This window comes from Leopardus geoffroyi, chromosome D4, assembly GCF_018350155.1.
Source record: "Leopardus geoffroyi isolate Oge1 chromosome D4, O.geoffroyi_Oge1_pat1.0, whole genome shotgun sequence".
Lineage (NCBI taxonomy): Eukaryota > Metazoa > Chordata > Mammalia > Carnivora > Felidae > Leopardus > Leopardus geoffroyi.
In genome coordinates this window covers 32,535,575-32,548,388 of record NC_059342.1, presented here as the reverse complement: position 1 = coordinate 32,548,388, position 12,814 = coordinate 32,535,575, and the positions used below count along the sequence as shown (strand labels likewise).

Sequence of the window (12,814 nt, the reverse complement as noted above, 5' to 3'; positions counted from 1 at the left end):
ATGTCCATCTGCTGGGATCTCCCTGTCACCAAACAATGTGCTTTCCCAAAAAGCAAGACTTCCCAGAAAGAGCCATGAAGAGCAGACAAGCATGTTTTGGATCCAGGTTATAGTTCTTCTTATGAGTCTGATCAGGAGGTGACACTGAGGACATTAGGCAACTAATGCCTGACATGCTCTATATGAACTAGGAAAGTTCAGATTTCTGAACATGCCACACTAAAAATGAGAACAGAATTATGAAATCTCCTAAAAGTGCTCACACACACACACACACACACACACACACACACACACACACAAAAGGTACTATCTTTCTAGCCAACTGCTCTTACTTTGGTATTTCTCTCTAAATTCAAGTTTCCAATTCCTCCTCTAGAAAACAATAAATCAATAATATTTAGTATATCTATTTTGTATGGTTATCAAATATATTTTCAAATGGATAAACTACTAAGGCTTGAGTGCTAAAAAAGTAAACAATTTCAGACACAGGTTTGGAAAAATGTACTGATGTGCACTGATTACACAACTGAACTGTCACTGTATGTTTCCTTCAATTTTGTTTATTAATTCTCACTATAACTGGACAAACTTAACAGAAAAAAGATATAACCTGCATATACATAATTCATCCAAATCCTCTCCATCCCTTTAATTCATGCCACACAGCAGGATTTAATAAGGGATATTAGGACTTCCCATATTATCATGCTATGGGCAACCATCAGTGAAACATTCATTATCAACATGGATGAGTAGGACCGGAAGAGACAGAATCCTATTACAGCAAAAAAGATGAACAAGGTAAGCTTTAATAATGTAAGCAAGAAAGGAAAAAAAACACAGACTAGGAGAAGAAACACGGATTGCTGTGCAAGACTACGTATCATGAAGGTAGAATGTACGTCCCACTTGGACAAAGGTCCCCAAAACACAGCCACTAGAAACCTGGGCTCTATCCACCATTTAACAAAGGTTTTATTTTTCTTGTTTGTAAATACCTAAATTCATGTTCAGGAAATTTGTTTCTCAACTGAGTCTTTCTGATTATAAATGCAACAATGTTCATTCTAAAAAAATTTTAAGAAGGAAAATCAAAATTACCAGTAATCTCACCACCAAATTAGCATTTCAGCATATTTTTTCTAACATATACACATTTATAAACACATTTAAACATAACTGGGCTCATGCAATGTATACAATTTTGAATAATGCCTTTTTTCATTAAACATAGGTTTGGGGGCACCCTGGTAGTTCAGTCAGTTGAGTGTCTGACTCTTGATTTCAGCTCAGGTCATGATCTCATGGTTTGTAAATTCGAGCCCCAAGTAAGGCTCTGCTCTAATAAGGCAGAGCCTGCTTAGGATTCTCTCTCTCTCTCTCTCTCTCTCTCTCTCTTCCCTTCCCTTCCCCCACTCATGCTGTAAGTCTCTCTCCCTCTCTCTCTCTCTCAAAATAAATTTAAAAATTTTTTTAATTAAAAATTAATAAACATAGGTTTGGAATAATTCTAACATCTTAAAATATTCATCCAAGTTACAAGTATCACATCACAGTGTGCAGTTAAAATAACCTTGGGATAAACACTTAGGTTATTTCTATTATTTGGTTAGCAAAATAGATGAGAGATCAATATTTCATTGATGGGGGCGATATAGCACCAAGCCTTCTTTGCAGAAGTCCTGGTAAAGTGAATAAATGAGAAACACAGCTCTAGTGATCAGCTCTAATGATCCACTGAACACGACTTACTAAGCCAGCTCTTTAATTCATATTTTCACAAATACTTGTTTGCCTTGATTCCCTTGTTATCATTTTCAGAGTTTTGTTTAGTTTTTAACAAACTGAGAGAATAAAAGTGACGAGCCTTAAAATTCAGCGACTTACCACACACCTGCAATGAGCTCAGCCAAGTAGAGAGAAGAGTACTGGCTATTTGTGGCCCAGAGAAACCTAGAGGATAAGGCAGAGTCAGATTTAGATTTTTCTCAACCTGGCTTTAAGCAACACTCCTTTGAGGTCAGGCCAGAACTTCTAAGTAGAACTAGCAATAGTGATTTCTTTTAATAGTAAGGATGGAGGATGGGACAACGGTATGTAAAGCTATATGCACCTGCACTTGCCATCAGACAAGAATTAGAAAATAGTAATTGTGTTTCAAAAAAGAGGGGAGGGGCTAATGTAAATGAGGCTCCTTGTAGAGCCTTAGAACTGTATTGTTCAGACAGCAGCCTGAAGTCCTACCCAATTGGAGGGCTATATCAATATTTTCATAATATGTGATATAGAACAAAACAGAAAATATCAGAGGTGGCAAAGGTGGCAAAGTATTGTTTTGTGAAATTTTTGTTTCAGTTTTGTGTGTGTGTGTGGTGTATGTGTGTTGGGTCAGGATGGGTAAAATTATTTCCTACTGTGTGCCCTAGTTTTAATTTCCTTAAATTTTTCATATATGCAGAAGTAATTAATTTGTACAACAAATGTTTGAGTAACTATATTATACAGTTGATGAGACAACGGTGTGCTGGTATGACACAAGTGATAAAAATATTTGGGTCCCTGCCCTTGCACAATTCTTACAGTTTAGAAACCATCAAATAACCACATAAATATAGAGCAACAGTGTAACTAAACATTCACACTCAAAATAATCCTCTTTCAGGAAATGTTAGGGAATCACTTATCTATTGTGTCCATTGCTGTATGCTTAAGTGTTATGGAAGGAAACATTTAGGGAATTAAGATAGATTATCATTAGGAAAGCTGATTCAGGTTGAGGAAGAGGTGGGGGAGCCAGGTCAGGATTCTCTGAGGAAGTACATTCAAGAAGAGACTGGAAAGATGTACCAAAAAGAAAGTAGGAAGAAAGTGTGGCAGAAATCAGCAGTTTGGCAAAGGCCTGCACAGTTTGTGAAAAAGAAAAGCCAAAGGGCAGATAGGAAAACTAAAAACATCTAGATAAGGTTTGGGGGTTGCTTAGGATAGGAGGAGACAATGCAGGAATTTTAAGTCTCCTGAGAACAATGAGAATGATTCAGTTTGCATTTTAAAAGATCATTAGTGGTGCAGAAATAGGAAGGAGGCTAGAGTGGCTACTGAGATGCTGCCAAGTAGAGACTGGAAGACTGATCTAACCTATTTAGGAAGCAGAAGTGACAAGGTTTGGTGATGTGATGAGGGCTGAGAAACTATGAAATACCTGGGATAACTCGTAGGTTTCCTAAGTGAGCAGTGATAAGATGCATGAGAAACTCAGAGAGGCAGAGCTGAGAGGGAAGATCCTGGTTCAGCTGGTTACAGTTAACAAGTAGAGATGTCAAATTAAAAACTAGAACTGGGGGGCGCCTGGGGGGCTCAGTCGGTTTAGCATCCGACTTCAGCTCAGGTCATGATCTCACAGTCCGTGAGTGCGAGCCCTGTGTCGGGCTCTGTGCTGACAGCTCAGAGCCTGGAGCCATCTTCAGATTCTGTGTCTCCCTCTCTCTCTGCCCCTCCCTTGCTCAGGCTCTGTCTCTCTCTGTCTCAAAAATAAATAAAAACATTTTTTAAAAAATTTAAAAACTAGAACTGAATGGAAATATAAAAAAAAAAAGAAGTCATCATCCAAAGGGTTTTTGATAATACCATTCTGCTCCTTAAATATTTACCCACAATAATGTGTAATACAAACCCTCCAAAAATCTAAAATAAATCTTAAAAGATTCTAAGGAGCAACAATTCATAAATACCACAGTAGCTGAACCCACTGTGTATCTACAAATATAGAGCAACAATGTAACTAAACATTCACACCCAAAATAATCCTCTTCCAGGAAATGGTAGGGAATCACTTGTCTATTATATTCACTTGTTGTATGCTCCACATCTAACATAGCAGCACGACACACACAGCAGGTGTTAAAATATCTAATGAAGAAATATACCCACTACTAGGCAGAATAAACTACCCAGCAAAAATACGACAAATAGCCCAAATAAGCAATTGTGCAAGGAAAAACTCTGTACTATGAAACATACAAATGTATAGCAAGGATATTTCTCAGGGAAAAAAGGGAAAGGAGTTATTTACTCTATCATACCCTAATAGTATCAGAACTAGATTCTGTTCCCTAAGAATCAGCTAAATTTCAATACCAGAAATTCTATCCCTAGACAACCAATGGTAAAATATGCTCACCATTCCCTATTACCCCTAGATATGAAAAAGAATCAAAATGTAATAAAAGTTTGATGTTTAAAGCTATAGTAAAATCTCATCTAGGTTATTAAAACAAACAAAAGTTAGAAGAAAATTTATGAAAATAAAAAGCAATTACTGATGATTTTTCCCCCTGTTAACAAAAGTTATACCGATACATGGGAGAAAATTCAGAAAATGCACACAGACACAAAAGAGAAAGATAACCCATAAGCCCATCACCCAGAAGTAACTAACCACTTTCAACATTTTGTACAGAACTTTTTCTGTGCATACATGGGGGTAGAGAGTAAACAGTGATCCACAACTAACGATATAATTAGACTACGAAGGAGATTACAGAATGCTGCTATGGCTAGTGTACAGTATTGAGGGAAGACTAACTTGAAGAAGCAACAACTGAGCTGAGCTACCTGAAGGATGAAATGGAATTAACCAGATAAAGATGCACAGGTCAGGGTAGCAGTCCAGGCAGAGGGAACAAGAATGTGAGCAGGAAGACACCTGGGCGGCTCAGTCCGTTAAGCGTCTGACTTTGGCTCACGTCATGATCTCGTGGTTTGCGAGTTTGAGCCCCACATTGGCCTCTGTGCTGACAGCTCAGAGTCTGGAGCCTGCTTTGGATTCTGTGCCTCCCTCTCTCTGTCCCTCCCCTGCTCTCTCTATATATATCTCTCAATATGTAGAGAGATGTAGAGAGATATGTTAAATAAACATTAAAAATTAAAAAAAAAAAAAAGAATGTCAGCAGGGCATTGGGTATAAAGTTGGGTGGAAGGAGGAGACTGGCTGGGCAGAGCCTTACTGAGAGAGCTGAGAGGACTTGATCCTTGGGAAAAGGAGGATTGGATTGTTGCAACTGCTTGGGTGGGGAAAGGGTTAGACCCTGCAAGTGCAGACTTCTGTGATCAGCATCTTCTCCCCCAAAGGGTATAGAGGGTCGAGAAACAGGAGAATCTTTGGGGGTGTGCAGGGAATAAAAAGACAGTGATCCAATATTTTAAATTTGTATTTTAGGTTCCACACAACCTTCTACACTGGTAGCAAATAAGGAAAAAAGTGATTTTAACTCTTGCACAACTACCAAGAAATTCATATTAGAAATGGAGGTGGGCAGAGGAGCATTAAATATTCATATTAACAAAAAAATATAAATCTTAAAAAACTGAAAGACCTGCATTAGCAACTGAGTGTAATGACAATATGGAATATACCTGTTTTATCACCATATCTCTAACAAGTATATAACAAATAAATTAGTATCAAGGGAATAATCATTAGCTGTATGAAGAAAAACCAGGCTAACATAAAGGGATGATCTTAAAAACATCCAGACAAGTAAAACACACCAGTATCCTCAGGACAAAGCCCCACACAAAGACTTCTGGCCTCTCTAGAAGTGGACTTGGTAGTGAAGTAGAGAGTATTCCCCTCAAAGGCCTGGAGAGAGTATCTCTCAACACTATCACTCCTTCATTCATCCATTCACTCAAGAGAAAATGTTGAACCCAGAAATTCCAGTACTAGGTCTATATCCAAGATTAAAGAAAACATACATCCATACTAAAACCAGTTCACGAATGTTCATAGCACACTGTTCATAATAGCCAAAAACTAGAAACAACCCATCAACTGATAAACAAAAAGTAATATATCATACAATGTAATATAAGTCAGCCATAAAAAGGAATGAAGTACTGACAGATGCTACATGACAGATGAACCTTGAAAATGTTATGCTAAGTCAAAGAATCCAGTCACAAAAACCCATATATTATATGATTATATTTATATGAAAGGTCCAGAATAGGCAAATCTATTGAGACAGAAAGCAGATTAGTCATTGCCTCAGGCTAGAGAGGATGGGAGCTGGAAAGAAAGGGACAACCGCTAATAGGAACAGGGTTTCTTTCTGAGGTGATAAAAAATGCTCTCACATTGGTGCCCCTGGGTGGCTCAGTTGGTTGAGCCTCTGACTCTTGATTTCAACTCAGGTCATGATTCCACGGTCGTGGGATTGAGCCCCACATCAGGCTCTGCACCGCCACTATGCATGGAGCTTGCTTAAGATTCTCTCTCCCCCTCTTCTCTCCCCCCTCCATTTGCATTCTCTCTCTCTCTCTCTCTCAAACAAACAAAAAATTTAAAAATGTTCTCACATTAATTGCGGTGATAGTAGTACCACTGGATTGTATACTTTAAATATGTGGATTCTATGGTATATGAATTACATCTTAATTATTTAAAAAGAGAGAGGATATTTTTAGCACCCCACATATCACGGTAAATTGCCAGAAATACAGCAAAGGGAAAAAAACATAGAACCTGTTCTCAAAGCCCTAACATTCTAACAGAGAGGAAAAGCCAGTCAGGAAAGAATGACAAGATAATGAGAAAAAGAAAAAGGAAGAATTCACAGACTACCCCAAGGTTAGTTATGCACCTAACCTACCTCTGGATGATTCAGAAGGTGTCAAGAAGAGAATTCAAAATACCAGATTTTTATTCTTAATTTGAAATTTACATCTAACTGACTTTTTAAAAATTATGTACCTGTTCAGCTTCTTAAAATCTTCATTCTTATAGAAAGGTTAAGCATTTTTAAAAGCATTTGTGCACCTACAAAAAGGTTTAAAACATATATTTTTAACTTTAGAAAAGCAACCGATTAAAATCTGCTAATTAAACGAAACAAGTCTCCGATTTAAATTGGATTTTACTACAAGTTCGTGGAGTGTTGTAAAGATTATGTGCAAACTTTTCATAACGTCTTAAATTGGGAGAAAGAGGGGCCTAAAAAACCGGAACAGCCGTGTAATACATTCCAAAACAAAGCATGGGGGGTTGGGAGAAGACCAGCAAGGCAGAATTTGAGTAATGATCGTAAAGAAGAACCAAGTGCTTCAAAGCAAAAATGGACCTTCAAGAATTAAAGCCACTCATTTTCAACCACAATACTTCGAAATTATAGTATTAGTTACTGTTACCATAGAAACAGCGAAGCCGAATTTCCTAAAATTAAAAATGAAAATTACTGCAAAATCAAGTGGGTGTAATAGACCAAAATTTGGTCCGAACTAGGTGGAACTGAGCCTAACAGAAACTTTCACCAAAATAAAAGTGAACCAACGCCAACTTCTAACCTACATTTCCGAAGCAGGGCTTGCTAAATCACCTTGCGGTGTAATTTACCATGTGCTAAAAAAAAGTTTGCCCTCTCTTCTGCTGGAGCAGAAACCAAATAAAACCCCTCCTGGGCATCGCCCACCACCAAAGCCAGTCCGTGCAGACCTGCACCGTGCAGCTTAGGGGAAGACCCGGTCCGAGTTTACCGGGAAAGCATCTGAATTGAGCCCTGCAGGTTCCACTGGGTTAAGCCTGGAGGAAAAAGCGAAGCTCGAACCCGGAGCCACAGCTTGCCTGCCTCCTTCCTCCACATCCCCACCCTATGCCACGTCTTGCGTGCCTGGCATTCCACGCGAAGCGATCCAAATCATTTATTAAGCACCCACTGTCTACACCACATCGTGGCTTCAGGTACTGCGGGAAGAAATGGCCCCTTGCGGGAAAAACCAAAAGGACAGCACGGGGACTGAGGACGAACCCGGGAGAGAGGCTGCCTGCCTGCGGTGAGGTGTTCTGGAGAGGAGCCCCCGCCTTCACCCCCTGGGTCGTGACAGTCCCAGAGAAGAGATGGCACCGAGGGTGCAGCAGGCCGTGCCTCCCAGGAGTCCGCCGCAGACCAGGCTGGGAGGGGAATGGAAAGGAGTCGGCACCCCTGGACCACCCGCGCGCTCCTCTGCCCCAAGGAGCGCGACCTGCACTCCAGCCCCCAGGAGGACGGCGAGCGCGGGGACCGAACCCCCGAGAGGGCCGGAGCGGACTGTCACTGGCTCCCGCCTTCCTCCGCTGCGACCATGGCTGGCCACTCTCTCCCCGACATGACAGCCGCGGCGGCCGGGGACCGAGCGTCTGCTGACCGGCGTCTCCGCTGCCCCGGCCGCCGGCACCCCCAGCGGCCCGGCGCAGAGAGGGGCAGTGCCGAGAAGACAGCCCTGACCCCTTCCCCCACCATCCCCATCGTCCGGACTCGGGAAAAGCGGTTACCTGGCGCGCGGGTGGGGACGGAGATACGACCCCAAGGAGGAAGATGAGGAGGAAGAAGGTGGCCTCCGGCCCAGGGAGATTTGGGAAATTTGGAAGACTTGTTCCGCACTGGGTGACAGCTGTTCGCTGCGCACGCGCACCGGACCCCAGTTGCCTGATCGCTCCGCAGCTCCTCACCCTCCCGTCGAGGAGAAGGGAGGCAGCGGCGAAGGCGCGCGCACGGCGCCTGCCGGCTCTCCCTGCGCGAGGGCGCGCGCGCTGTCACGTGACCACTGGGGCCCGGCACTTCTTGGGTCACGTGAACTTCCAAACGGCTTAAAGATGCCCGGCGCCTTCTTGCTTTGGGATTAGGCCTCGAGCTGTTCTTAATCTAGGTTTACTAGCTATCACACATCGTGTTCTCTCCGGAGGGGCATGTCCACTTTTTCCCACAGAGGAACACACTTAACCAGAAGGAAGGAACAGGTGCACAGAACCTTGCCCGGAAGTGCCTACCGGGTTCCCTCAGGGCTGGAACTGATGGAGTCCACGCGCCACACGTCGTCCTGGGCCGCGACGCGGGCCTATGGCGGCCTCCGGCGCGCGGACGTCAGAGTGGCGTTGCCTTGGGTGGGGCCTCAGAATGCCCCGCGGAGCCTGGCTAGGATGTCTGGGCTCGCGGCTGGGTGGCAATGACAGCGTCTTACGGACCCGGGCACCTGAGCCTCCAAAAAATAATGGGAGATCCCGAGTGGGCCAGGGGGTCCACCTGCCAACCTTTTAACGAGTAACTCTCAGCAAGAGAGTGTGTTGTTTGCCTCGGAGAGCGAAACTGTCCCATATTCCAAGCACCTAGGTGGAGCACAGCCCGCCCCCGCCCAGGTGTGCGCTGGAGCTGAGGAGACTTGAGGGTGGCCACAGTAGGAATCCAGTCTGGGGGAATCTCTCAAACTAGGGGTTGACAGCAGTTTGGCCTGAACTGTAGTAACAGGAAGTGCAAGTGTCTCCGGACCCCTGAGAACCTACTTAAATTAGCTTGGTACTATTTGTTACTTCTGCGCTGTAACTCCGCCTTCCAAGGTGTCAGACGGAACCACACAGACCTTAAGTCTCTGTACTACCAAAGACAGATGGCTGACACCAGATGTTTTGCAAAACTCAACAATTTTTTTTAACTTCCTGCAGAGTACCCAGCTGGGTCCCTTGTAGCATTTCCCGTAACGTCCTCTCAGCTAAGAAAGATTGGGTGGATCTTTACACTACTGAGCACACTTGGGCTAATATACTGTTTCTATTACAATCTACTGATTTCTGCTTTTTAAAATAAAAAGTCACTACACTCTTGAAGTCTTTTCTCTCTGGGAAGAGCATATCGAGGTCAGATGAAATGTGGTTAATTAAACAAGGCTAATGGGATTAATGGGCCACCACATTTCTTTAGTTATTAAATTAGAAACAAAGGTTATGCTCTATTACCCATATACACGTCTGAACCTGCCTAGCATACACTTAACTGGAAATTTTCCAAATGTGTGTACTTTGAGGATACCAACTCTCCTTACAAGTCAGTTGGATATGCTGAAACAATAAATATATAATCCAACATTTATTTAGAGCTTACTGTGAACTTGACACTGCTTTTAAGTGCTTAACAAATATTTACTAAATGTACCCTGATAATAATTCAATGACTAGGTACTATTATCTCCTTATTTTAGATATGAAAACCGAAGTATAGAGCTTAAGAAATTTTTCAAACAGCTACTAAAAACCAGAGTCCTTAGGAAAGTCCAGAAATCTGAATTCCAGTCCCTTTACAGTATGCAGGTGCATGATGTTACACAAATAACATTTGTGGAACACATTAAATCAAGTCTCAGAGCTTTTTTTAAACTGAAAAATTGGGGTGACATACCAGCCTTGTTGAATTTTCCAAGCATTTTTGAATATCAAGGAAGATAATGTAAAATGCCAAAACACTTCGAAAGCTGGAAAGCACTGTGAATCTATTAAGGACTTTACAGTTTGGGAAATTGAAGGAAAAATCAAATGGATTCATGGCAGTGTTGAGTCCCTAGTATATCAAATACCTGTATATTGTGAATTACAAGGATAGTTAACATTTTAGCCCTATAGTAGATTAATTTACTTAGGTCCAATTAAAACTTCCAACTGCAATAAGCTAGAATTCCACAATGGATACAAAGATTTCCCTTGAAGCTTGTATGTTATGTTTATAACTTACATAGATCACCTCACAGACAGCTGTTGTAAATTTCTTTAGGTATAAGGCAGCAAATTGAAACACAACTAAATAATAGCTAATTTTGAATATATTGAAGTCCATTACACTTTTGCAAATATAAGGAATTAAATAATAGCAGTGCTCATTAACATTTCTATTTATCCTATCACATATGTATGTTATTTATGCAGGCATAGTACAAACCCTAACCAATAATTAGACATTTAAATGATGTTTTAAAGGGTCATTGTGAATATAAAAGTGAATACCTAATAAAAGAAATCTTGGTACCTGTTCTTCTCTGTGTCAAGTGCTCTGAAGTTTAGGTCAACTTATCTCTTACCTGGATTATTATAATATAATGTGTTTCAATATTTTCCTAATTCTATCTCTTCCTCCAGTGCTTCTTCATCCCCCTTTCCCCTCCAACTCATCTTCTGTAGTGCAAGCCAAAATTATCCTAAAATAAAAATTGAATCATGATCCCATACAATTGAAACACATCATTAATTCCCCATCATATCAAAGCTTTTCAGTCTTTTCCACTAAAGAGTCACAATGGCTAAGAAGAGTATGGTGGCTAAGGGTATACAGATAGACTTTGAGGTGATGCAGGCCTCCTAGGTAAGTACAATATTCAATCAATTTGAATACCATTATATATGTGTTTGTTTCAATGTAAGAAAAATACTTAAAATTACTTAGCAGTTAAATTAGTTAACTTTCCTATCAAAATATTTGAATAAAATTAAAGGGGAGATATGCCATATTTTCCTTAGGGCTTCTACTTCTCACTGGGCCATTGCCTTAAATTTGCATGTATGTGTGTTTGGGAGGGCAGGGTGTCAAGGGAACAGTGAGTAGTTTGTTTTTCACATTAAGGAAAACATTGGGGGGGCGCCTGGGTGGCGCAGTCGGTTAAGCGTCCGACTTCAGCCAGGTCACGATCTCGCGGTCCGTGAGTTCGAGCCCCGCGTCAGGCTCTGGGCTGATGGCTCAGAGCCTGGAGCCTGTTTCCGATTCTGTGTCTCCCTCTCTCTCTGCCCCTCCCCCGTTCATGCTCTGTCTCTCTCTGTCCCAAAAATAAATAAACGTTGAAAAAAAAAAATTTAAAAAAAAAAAAAAAAAGGAAAACATTGGAAATGATTTATGACATCCAAATCATAACACAATGTAAAAACTATTCATTTTAACAAATAAAAATAAATAATAAGCTAAAGTTGCAAGCTCTGAGTGTAATTGTTTCGATCAATCCTCATTTTTATTATTTATTATTACCACTTAGTATTTACCATGTTTTATAAACAATATTGGATAGTGACACCACTATGAACAGGACAGATGTGGCCTTGCTTTCATGGAGCGCACAGTCAAGCCACAATGAAATACTAATACACAACAAAAAAATGGCTAAAAAAAACAAGACAGCAACAAACATCAGTGATGATGTGGATAGACATACACACCAATAGAAATACAGATACATATAAACCAGAGACATGTAGGAGAAAATTTATACTTACGAAGTCCCAAATTGGAAACAATCCAAATAGCCATCAATGGTAGAATGAAGATATAAATGCTTCTATATTTTTACAATGGAAAACTAAACAACAATGAAAAGAAATGAATTACCGCAATCTAAAATAGAACGACTAAATCTAGGGACGCCTGGCTGGCTCAGTCGGTGGAGCATGTGACTTGATCTTGGGCTGTGAGTTCGAGCTTCATTTTGGGTGTAGAGATTACTTAAATAAATAAAATATTAATAAAAAAAAAAAAAAAAGAATGGCTAGGGGCTCCTGGGTGGCTCAGTCGATTAAGCATCTGACTTTGGCTCAGGTCATGATCTCACAGTTCGTGGGTTCGAGCCCCGCATCGGGCTCTGTGCTGACAGCTCAGAGCCTGGAGCCTGATTCGGATTCTGTGTCTCCCTCTCTCTCTCTGCCCCTCACCTGCTCATGCTCTGTCTCTCTCTCCTTCAAAAATAAATATTAAATTTTTTTTTTTTTTTTTTTTTAAAGAACGGCTAAGGGGCTCTTGGGTGGCTCAGTCGGTTGGGCATCAGACTTCAGCTCAGGTCATTATCTTGCAGTCTGTGAGTTCAAGCCCCATGTCGGGCTCTGTGCTGACAGCTCAGAGCCTGGATCTTGCTTCAGATTCTGTGTCTCCCTCTCTCTCTGTCCCTCCCTGCTCACACTCACTCTCTCTCTCTCTCTCTCTCTTTCAAAAATAAACATAAATAAAAAATTTAAAAAAAGAATGACTAAATCTCACAA

The 12,814-nt window shown here is 41.2% G+C and overlaps 1 protein-coding gene across 20 annotated transcripts in view; it reads right to left on the bottom strand.

Moving 5' to 3' along the window:
* The window catches only part of KDM4C (lysine demethylase 4C), a 428,186-nt gene extending 419,763 nt beyond the window's left edge, over window positions 1–8,423 (bottom strand). For 14 of the 20 annotated variants that reach the window (XR_006710195.1, XM_045468819.1, XM_045468822.1 and 11 more), the window contains exons 1-2: window positions 8,312–8,423; window positions 1,894–1,959 (exon numbers count right to left, since the gene is read on the bottom strand). The gene's annotated coding sequence lies outside the window, so the exon portion shown is untranslated. The remainder of the gene's footprint in view (window positions 1–1,893; window positions 1,960–8,311) is intronic. The other 6 variants (XM_045468817.1, XM_045468821.1, XM_045468827.1 and 3 more) reach the window with 3 other exon arrangements.
* Between the last annotated feature and the right edge of the window lie 4,391 nt (window positions 8,424–12,814).